Genomic DNA, 10,822 nt, shown 5'->3' on the forward strand with positions numbered 1-10,822 from the left:
ACACACACACACACACACACACACACACACACACACACACACACACACACACACACCATGCATGTCTCCTATGGGCTGAACAAGGCCCTGCTCTGCCACAAACGCCACCTGACACAGCCCTAGGCAGATGCCTCTCTCTGGAAGCCTTCTCCTATCACCCAACTATCACATCCTATCACTGATGATTCACTCAACCACCAGTCAGGGGCATCTGCTCTGGGCCAGGGCCTGAGCTGGGCGCTGGAGTCACAAAAGGAAGAACACAGTGCTAAGCTCACAACACACATCGCCTTCGCTGGCACAGGCAGCCAGGAGCACCGAAGTGGCCCATCTGTCTCCCAACTGGGGACACAGGCCTCATGGGGAGGGAGCAGAACGAGCCACCGGCACCCCCGTAAACACGCTCCGGATGTCCCATAGTCATTTATTCGGACAGGATCATGCTCATGGAAGGAGAGAGACCTGTTTCTCCATGACAAAGTGTCCCAAGGGGGGAAAATCAACTGCTAATGCTGCTGAGGAGAATGAGGAGGATGGTAAGCAGTTTAAGAAAGCACAGAAGGGGTCCACTCAGCGGCAAGTCCCCCACTGCTCCAAAGGAAGACAAGAAAGAGGTTCACTAGAGGAGAAAGACAAGTTCCAGCACCATTGGAAAGGGGCAGGACTTATTTTAATATCACTAAATCATTCAGTGGTGGAAACTCACTTACAGGATATTTTGCTCATATGTTGAGGGGGTGGCAGAAGGACAACATCATATGCTGAAATACCGTATGCAAACTGGGGGACTGAGAGGCGCTTGAGATCCCTACTTTCCAAAGATGCTTGGGATAGGAGGGGGCATCCTGCGAACAAAGATGCCCATGCTGAAACAGCAAAGAATTGGAAAATATTCCAATGTATAAATGCGCAAATGTTCAAAAAAATCAAAGTCACTCCATGGAAGAGATGCAGCCTCTAAAATAAAGGGCTCACATATTTGATGGAAGTGTGTCCTCCCGATAGTATTTTAAGTGGAGGGGGAAACACAAAACACAGAATGCTGTCTGGCTGAAAGCACCACTGCAAAACCATCCACTCACAGAGGCAGATGAGAGAAAGCATGGATAAGTCTTTAATTTTAGAAGGATTGCAAATGGCTTTTTTGTCTTTTATGTTTATGGTTAGTGCTACAATACTGTTTGTGCAATTACAGATGCTGAGGTCAAAGCCAAACCCTTTAAGGATACTTATAACTCAGATTTCTCCAGGGGCATTTAGACAATCACTTACTGAACACTGAGCATAACATTTATGACTCACTCAGAGCTGGGACTTTCAGACCACAGTGACAAAAGCTCGCAGACAGTGGGGCTGAGAAAGTCATGGTCAAGGACGGAAAGTAGGAAGTGGAGCCTGAACAGAGAGTCACAACGGCAGAAAGTCTCTGCAGGAGGGTCAGAGGCATGGCTCAGTGGCAGAGCACATACTTACCATGCACAAAGCTTTGGGGTTCCATCCTTAGCACAGCAAAAAAAAAAAGGCTCTGAATGAAATGAAATGGGCACAAGAAATTAAGAAATTATAATAAAATTACTAAGAATGATGGTAGTAGTAATGCCCAACATGCATGTACCACTTATTAGACAGCATAAACCAGTCCTGCTGCAGTAACACACCCACAATCTCAGCAGCCTAAAACAGCCAAGGTTTATTTCTTGCTCATGCTGCTGCTCCTCATTGCAGGACAGCATGGGAGGATGACAAGGAAGAGAAAGAGGTAGCTCTGCCTATTAGAGGTATTTAAAGACTCGAGCCAAGTGGAACAACCACTCGTCTCAAAAGTTGCTGGTCAGTATGTTAGAAAGAAAGTAGCATCTCCTCCTCTGTCCAGAGGGAGTCTTAGTCTTACGGCTCAATAATCTGTCCCGGGAATTGACAGCCATGGGCTTGAAAAATAATTTTTTTCCGGGGTCAACATGTCTACACCCACCTTCAAGAGGTGGGAGGAAGAAGACAGGCAGGAAATGCTTCTACAAGGCAGGGAGCCAGAAATATTTAGAAAGCTGCATTAACATAAACAGCCAGAAACACCTGCTACTGCAGGTAACGTGCAAATACATCTCATAAATTAGCTTATTTGATTCAGATATCAACCCTAAGTGTAGGCGGGGATTATTATCCCTATCATACAGTTGAGGTGAGTGCGGTCCAATGTACCCAATGTTACCTGACACATCCGAGGCAGAGTGAGCCCAGGACCTGGCCTCATAACTGCATCATTCTCTGTAGAGGATGCAGAAATAAAAAGCCCTCTTGGCCTCGGGACAGGACAGTACTCTGAAAAGGAAATGCCCATGCTGGTCACAAAGCCAGGAAACACGCTCACCATCTTAAAGGGAGCTCTCACATGCTATCACGCATCTAATCTGTGTGATCTGAATATAATCCAGGGGACTATCGGGCAAATCCAAACAGAAACACATCTTGCAATGCAGCTGCCCAGAACAACCCAGCAACTTGAGTGTTCTCATGGACAAAAAGTAGGGGCGGGAGCACTGCTCCAAATTAAAACAGACCAAAGGAGGTATGGCTTGTAGGTGCAACCCTGATTCTCAGCTGGGTAAAGTATTGGGGGAAATTAGAGGCTCTTACGGAGACTGTAGGCCAAATCTGTATATGGACACTGTATTTTATAACAGCATTATGCTCATGCCAACTTCCCTACTTTGAAGGTGGCCGTACTCACCACTGTACCACCAACACAACTTCCCTGAATTGCACCAGCACGCTCTGATGGGTAAGCAAGTGCACCTGCTCTCAGACATTTCCTGAAGTCTGTTCTGATATCTGTCCTTCCTCTCGGTCATCATAACAGTCATATACAAGTGAGAGAGAGCAAACATCGCTAAACACTGACAGTGAATCTCTGGCCAGTCATTGTTCTATTTTTTTTCCATTTCATATAAACTTAAAATTTCCTCCCGCTCAAAAAAAATGTTTTAAACAAAAAATGTCATCTGCCTTCTGTCCAGCTCTGGTGTATGCAGGGGTTGGGGCAGGGGGAGGACATTCACCACCAAGTTGGGGACATGGAAGTCCTCCCCTACCAGCCTCCCCTTTGAGGATTGGGTCGTCCTGCTCAAATCAGCCTGAAAGCGTGCTCAGCAGACACCCAGCTTGGGCCTCATCACCTCTCACAGCAACCCCTTCCTCCATGAAATGGCCCTGTGTACAGTCACCTTCCACCCGGCCTTCCCCCCGCCCCACTTCCCACCAATTTCTTCAAACTTAGGCCTCTTTTCCATCCCTTCCAGTCTCAGAGAGATGGAAACCTCTACCTCAACGCCCTCCTGTGGGTAAGCTGCATCGCAGTCTCTTGAGTAGGAAGCAGCCCCTCCTCCCCTCTCAGGCAAGCAGGATGGGGCCAACAGCACATGTACTCTCTGTTTATTTTCTCTGGGTCTGATTGATTAGACAACCAGGCCTGGGCATAAGATCAGGTCTCTCTACTCCTCTGGCCCCCTTGGGAGTCTAAGATGGCTCAGGACTGATATGGCCATTTGCTCGTGGGCAAACAGTCAGGGATGAGACATTTGCCATTTACCTATTGCTATGATAATGTTTTATATGAAAATATCCTACTTTCCTTGCTTCATCTAACAAATATTCGTTGTTGTTTGAAAGGCCACAGGTCAAATAGGTAGTTCTACTCTAAGCCAGGCACAGCAGCCTCCATGAGGTATCTGTGGTCGGCCACATGTTGGCTGATGGCTTTGCTGTCTCACCTGGGCACCCTCATGGCACCTTGGCCAGAACAACTTGCTGATTTTCTCTGCTCCACTTAACTGCTCATCCTTGAGCTTTCTAGACCAGGTTTGCTCTCATGACGGACTGAAAACTCCAGAAGGAGAGAGTTCACAACAGGTTCAAGTCATTTATACTATATTCCACTCGCCAAAGCAACTCACAAGTTCAAGAGATGGGAAAATGACTAGATTCCACTTCTTGATGGGAAAAGTTACAAAATCACACCTGGGAGACAGGGAGAGGTAAGGAACCGGAGCCAATGTTTTAATAAATATACAAAAAAAAACACAAAAAAACAGATTCCCAGGCACCTATCTGTATGTGCGTGTCTGAAAGCATGAGGTTATGGTAGGGAATGGGAGGAACAGACCACACAGGGCCTTCTTGCCCATGGCAAGGAGCTTGGTTTTCACTCCGAAGAGCAAGAGGGAGACCAGGAAGAATTTTGACAGAAGTAGGACCCAGCCTGACTTAGGTTTCAAACAGTTCAACCTGGGTGCTGAGAGGAGGACAGGTGGGAGTTGGAGGAGGCCCTGTGAGAGGCGCAGCCTCCCCTCACCGGCTCACCTCTCCAGCACGGGTTTCCCTGTCCATCCTCAGCATCCTGGACTCCTCGTCCAGCGGCTCTCGCGGCCAGTTCTCTGGTTGCAGGAATTGCCAGGAATTAACCTGGGAGCCACCCTCTGCCAAGGACAGAAGGAGCTGAAGACCAGTACCCAGTTTCCTCACCATGGGTGGGTGGGACAAACAGGATCCCCGGTTGCCAGGCTCAAGGCACCTGCCTGTCCCACTGCCCCCCAAAGCGGGTGCCAGGCCCAGGTGGGGTTCAGCCTCCAGGCTCCTCAAGACAGGGCTGTGCCCTGACCGCAGGCCCCAGAGCCTGGCCAGCAGCCCGAGTCCTACCAGACGGAGGGGCTGAGACTCAGGGACTTAATGAGGTCCCTGGCAGAAGCACACCCCGCTGAAAATGACAAACGAACAGCATTACAGACCGTTCCCACAATTACTTTCAGTTGGCTATAATATAAATATGCAAATTCTCTGGGCTTGAACTTTAACACCCTCTGTAGAGACCATTCATCTCTTTAAAGTATTAATTTAAGTTGTAAAAAGGCCCATACATCACCACGTGTCATTTTGAAAACAAATATTAATCAATTTTACCCTCGGAATTGCTCCGGAGGAGGTGGCCCCCAGGACTGTGGAACAAGGAGGCTTCCGGAGAGATTTACATATTCATCCGAGCTTAAGGAAGCTCGCGATAATGCAAGTACAACCGGCGCGCCTGGGCCTCGGCCCTTATCTGCCAGGCCGCCAGCGCTTGTGCATTTGCAAGGGAGCCTCCACTGACTGCTATCTGCATAACCTTGAACGTGGGGACAGCAGGCAGAGGCCGACTTCACTTTGCCTGGAGTGTACAAAGTACTGAGAAAACCTGGATTTGCCCTCGCCAAACAGGAGGGACAGCTCTGGTTTTGGGGATCCAGTGCCAAGAGTGGAAGGTGCCTCTGGCATCAGGGGTGGACAGCCCTGAACGTGGGGACTTCTGGGGACAGGAAAGAGCTCTGAAGTCCTGTAGCCCTGAGCTCCAAAACTGCCTCTATGTACACGATATGTATGTTTGCACTAACAGATTTAGTTTCTCTCTCCCTCAGTTCTACTACCTGAGGAATGGACCTAGAGATTAAAGATAACAATCCATGGTCATGTTTAGGTTTAGAAATTATCTATGAAGAGTACCTGGCATAGAAACGGACTTAGAGTCAGAGCTGGAGTTGCATTATTGACTGTTACTCTCTCCCCCACCCCACCCCAGCCCCATGCTGGGGTTGAACCCTGGGATGCTCTACCACTGAGCTACATGCTCGGACCTTTTCATGTCTTATTTTGAGACAGGGTCTTGCTAAATTGCCCAGGCTGGCCTTGCACTTGTGACATCCCTGCCTTGGTCTCCCAAGTAGCTGAGATTAATTATTCTCTGTGCTGAACATTGTCTTCACCACTTCTCCTTTCATTTCTCCTTGAAATGGATTTGAGAGACAGGATCTCCTGCCCCGCCCTGCTTAATGCCTGGATCCTAGTGGCAGACTCTGCTACCCTTGCCTGGAAAATCTGTCACTTCTTTACAAAAGGGCAGAACATGCACAAAGCCCCTAGAATGAAGTGCCCATCTGGGTGAAAAGTTAAAGGGCCCCAATACACAAGGCTTTACCCTCCCTTGGCCTCCCTCAGGGAGATAAGACCTCCCCATCCTAGTCCTCTCTAGCTGGAGGCCCCTTCTCCTGAGTCCGGGCTTGAAAGGACACCAGACTGCCACCATCCCCGTCACTGGTGCACAAAAGAAGATCCATCCTCCTTCCCAGAGCTGCCCTGCAGTGACCTGCACACCTTTATCCATATGCACAGCATGGACTGTTTACACACTGGATGCTCGTGTTTGACCTCCACATTGCATCCAAGAAAACCCTGCTTCCCTTTACTGGCCACCACACAATCAGGATGGATCTTGCTTCCCTGGTGAGCAGTCTGCACACTGAATGGTCCTTCTGAGAGTAGTTACACTGACCAGTGGACATCATCCACCCTCTCCTGGTAACACTGGGTGTCAACTGGTATCCCAAAGCCACTGCGGTTGGCACAGATTCTGCACAAGTGAGGAACAGGAGCAGTTCCCATCTTACTCCTACATGGTAGGGCAAGAAAAACTCATCCATCACTTCTGAGACAGGATCCGGGATCACTCAAGTGCAAAACCTCAAAACCCCTACCCTGTGGGTCTACCCAAACCACAGGAAGCGTTTACATATAAGTGTCAGATCACGTGTGAGCATGCACGTGTGGATAGATTAAACCACACATACTGTGTGCATTGCATATGTGTTTTGAGCCACGTGTGTGTGTACAGGTATATTGAGCAGCATTGTGGGCACAGACGTGTTGAGCTACAAGTAAGTCTGTTCACATGTATGGTATATTGCACATATGACTGACCATGTGTGTGCACACCTGTATGTTGGGCCACATACAGGCTTTGCATGTGTACAAGTGTACATTGAACCTTTCATCAGTGCAAGCAGGACACTACGTTGGTATCTGAAAGTATATACAAAACATGACAACCAGAGATAACAACAGAAATAATTCGATAGTGGCCAAAGAGAAAGGAATCTATCCCAAACGCCCTATACTCAAGTTTTTAATTCACCAAGCATGCGTGGTTTATTAAAGTTTATTAAAGACATAGTCAGTTTTGGGCAAATGTGCAGTCAGGAGGCCAGAAGGCTAAGTCAGAGAAAGAGGAACAGGAAATGTGAGTCCCCACACAGTTCAGCAAACCAGAGGCCATGAAGTAAGGTAGCAGTGACAAATTCAGGAAACCCCAAGTCCTTTACTTCTGCCCTAGGACTCGGTAATTAGCATGGTTACCATCTGCTACTTAGGAAAAACCCACAGTTTTGAAAGCCAGAGTAATAGAGAAGTGGGAAATTCCAGAAAATAGGTGAAGTTTTAAGAACAGTATAATTTTTTTTTCCTAAGCAGCACTTCAAAATGAATTGGCCTTTGCTAGGAAATCCACGTTTAGACAAAAGTCTTATGTCCCACACAGGCCCAGAAATGCTTGTCAGTCGATCTCCAGGTTCCCAGAGGCCAATTACCTGATCAGTAGAACAGCCAAGATGTGAGTTTGGCAAATTACTTCCTGGGCTTCCATTTCCTCACACAAAAGAATCAGGCAGTCTTCCACCTTTGTTGTGAGAAAGAAATCATAGGGAACAGTCTGTGGTGGTATTTCAGTAAGCACTCAAGAATGTTAGCTATCACTATTCATCATCGTCAGAATTAATCAAAGCCACCAGACATTTTATTTTATCGACAAAGTTTTTATAATCAGTTTCAGCACTGAAAATTAAAACAGTTGATATAAAAATTCAGAATTCCAGTTTCTCCTTAGTGGAAAAAAAAAGAATTATGGTTTCTCTTTTTTAAAAAATCTAAACCACTAATTCCACCTGGCCAGCATTAGCCCAAGGCAACATGTGGCTGCAGAGGAGTGGCGGCTGCCCCTGCAGAAAGGCAGCAGCCCACCTGCTCACCACACTCCCCACCCAGCCCTCTTGCATCTCTACTGCTGCCTGGCCCGGGGTAAACCCAAGAGTCTGTGGGAGCCTCAGCTGCCTGCTGACTGCTTTCAGTCAACACATGGAAAACTGAGGCCCCAAGAGGACCCTAGAGCCAAGTGCTCCCTCTTCCTGACTCAGAACCTTTTACTCCCTCCCACACTAAATTCTTCAGGCCGCAAGACCAAAGGGAGCCTGAAACCTCAGCTTTCATTTTTCAGGGCTCTAAGAGACCCATCCCCTCCCTCACTCAGTATAATGGGATTTCCAACGATGGATGAGGTCGTCAGTTTAGGGTGGGGCTGGGACTGGGACAGGCATGTCTGGTGTTTTGCGTTTTCACCTCTTCCCCATTCTCCTACATTTAACATATTACCGATATTAAGGCAAAGTAGATCTATTAGACAATTACCTAAGGGAACCCGGCCTCGGCTGCTACCATAAAGCCAATGAAGTTATGACAGCGGGGCCCAGGAGGAATCAGAGCTGAGTAAAACCTGTCGAGGCTGCTGACAAATGATGATAAAGTGATCGCTGGTGCCAGCGTGCGATGGAAATTGACAAGGTGAGCTTCCACACCTAATGAACAGATCCACCCCTTGCTCCCGATGAAATGCCTGGCAAGTGTAATCTCAGTGAGCATCAAAATAAATTTGCTCCCACGTTTAGATAGCGCACAGACACGTGGGCAGGAGCTGTGGCCTTCACAGAGGGACCCAGTGTGTGACATGAGGAGAGCAGTGAAGGGGCTAGGGGCTTCCCCATATAGAGTATCCCAGATGCACCTGCCTAAAAATACCTCCATTGCCCACCTTGCCCACTCCCAGCATGGAAATGAGGCTCAGGTGGCACTTACGTCACAGAGCCCTAAACCTCACAGAGAGCAATTGTCTCGATGATTCCCATTAAATGTGTGCAGCTCTGGATTCTTATAAAGTGATGTCAGTTACAGAACAATACCGCCTGCCAGACAAGACACAGTAGAGAAACAAGGCGGGTGGCATGGGGGTGGAGGGAGAAACACCCCCCACCAACTCTCGGAATACAATGCGCCAGCTGCACATTAATAAATATGTAATGTTTGATTAGAAATATGTATAGTATTTTTCCCTCCCCAAATGCCGGCTCGCCCTCAGGCGGAAGACGGGATCTGGCCCACACTGACGGGTTTCTTTCTTGCTTGCTTTGAAAATACAAACTCAAATGTTTTCCTGTCCCAGCTGTTTCCCATTGTTGCTGTTTATCAGCTTGAAGGATGAACAGTGGAATAAAAAAACACTCTCGCATTTCAAATGTGCCAGTCAGTCACTCCATTGTTCAAAGAAGAAAGCTTAATTGTCTGTGCTGGCAAACTTCTTTTTGGTGAATGTCCAGGTTTTAAGAACAGCTATTCAGCTGTGCAATTTGTTTAATACATGCAGAGAAAAGCATATAAAATCACACGTTTTTCTGGGGGGGAAAAATTAAATAAGGGGGAGGAGAGAAATTTTGGAAAAAGAATGAGTCACATATTGCAGTTTTCCAACTTGCCCCCACTGGGCCTGACGTTCTGCGTCCTCTGCCGGAGTCAGCTCTCTCTCAGGACACCTTAGAGAGGTGTGTGTCCTTCTCCCCCGCAAATACCCCCGGGGCTGAGCTTGACGGAGATGAACAGCACTGGCTGCCCAGCTGACACGGCCCAGGCCATGGAAACTTCAAATGCTGCTGTTTGCAACTCCATTTTCCCGGCTGATCAGACCAACTTCTCTTCCAACAGCCGCTGCTTTCCAGGAGTGAAGCACAGACCCAGCCAGCGATGGATGACTCATGTGGAAGACGTATCCTGAAGTCTTCTCTGGATTTAAAATACAGTGAATGAGACCTGCCACTCCTACGCACCCCATGGGGGAGACTCTGGGCGCCCCACAGGATCCCTCTAACTTCAGGGGCAAGTGGAATCTGAGGTCACCTGGTTAGCCTTTGGGGAGAAGCTGTCTATATCACCAACCCCCAAAGTGCCAGGGATGCAGTTTACAAGGTGCACAGTCTTCTGCCTGGGGTTGAATGCACTCAGTTCACTTGGGCCTAGAGGTTTCCATGTTGAAGCTGGATACTTGGGGCCAGGAGGCTGATTTCCAGTATCAGGAGGAGCATCCTGTGTCCCTTCCAGACTCCAGTGTCTAAGACACTGCCCATAAAATGTAAATGACTGCTGCCCAATCCTTATCTGTGGGAGAGGAAGGAAAAGCACTGGGTGCGAGGGAGCTGAGGAACGGTGAATGGACAGAAGGGAGAGTCACAGTTTACCCAAAGGTGACGGGAGTCACCACCTCAGCCTCTCCACACTCCCACAAAGGTTTTGCCCCACAGTATTTTTCTACAACTAAAAAGACACATGCAACCAATAAGCAGCCCAGTCCAGGCCATAACACCATTCCCCCCATTTTTCAACATTCTCCCCCTGTCATGCCCATGTGTCACTCACAGTGGACTCCTCACAGCCACCCCATGAGACTGATGTCACCATTACCTCTCCCCAGCACAGCAGGAGCCGCTCAGGGGTGTGCGTGTGCTCACATCTGCAGCTGCGAATCTCTGAGCCCTGTGCAGCCCCCAGTCCTGCTCCACTGCATCATGTGAAGGGCCCCCCGGTGGGCAAGGTTAACTAGCACTTCCCCAAGTTTCCCCAGTTTCCAAGCCAGCGCCTCCTCAGACAGCTCTGGATTGGCTGCAACTCTCTCAGGGCTGCACCTCTGACCCAAGGACTAGCCTCCGGAGGACATGGAGGGCCCCCATTCCCCGGTCTGCTCTCCTTCCCAGCAATGATTTCCATCCCGTCCCTCCAGAGGCCCCCGGGCTCAGTTCCTCAGTTCTTTCTCCTGCCTCCTGACAGCACGGAGAACACTTGTGGTGGTTAATTTGAGCGGACACCTGGC

At 48.7% G+C, this 10,822-nt stretch overlaps 1 long non-coding RNA gene across 1 annotated transcript in view; it reads right to left on the reverse strand.

The window, feature by feature from the left end:
- The window catches only part of LOC104865661, a 14,767-nt gene extending 9,766 nt beyond the window's left edge, over positions 1-5,001 (reverse strand). The window contains exon 1 of the long non-coding RNA XR_781234.1: positions 4,954-5,001. This is a non-coding gene — a long non-coding RNA (uncharacterized LOC104865661). The remainder of the gene's footprint in view (positions 1-4,953) is intronic.
- Between the last annotated feature and the right edge of the window lie 5,821 nt (positions 5,002-10,822).

Source organism: Fukomys damarensis, unplaced genomic scaffold (genome assembly GCF_012274545.1).
Source record: "Fukomys damarensis isolate Sample0158 unplaced genomic scaffold, DMR_v1.0_HiC HiC_scaffold_32, whole genome shotgun sequence".
Classification (NCBI taxonomy): domain Eukaryota; kingdom Metazoa; phylum Chordata; class Mammalia; order Rodentia; family Bathyergidae; genus Fukomys; species Fukomys damarensis.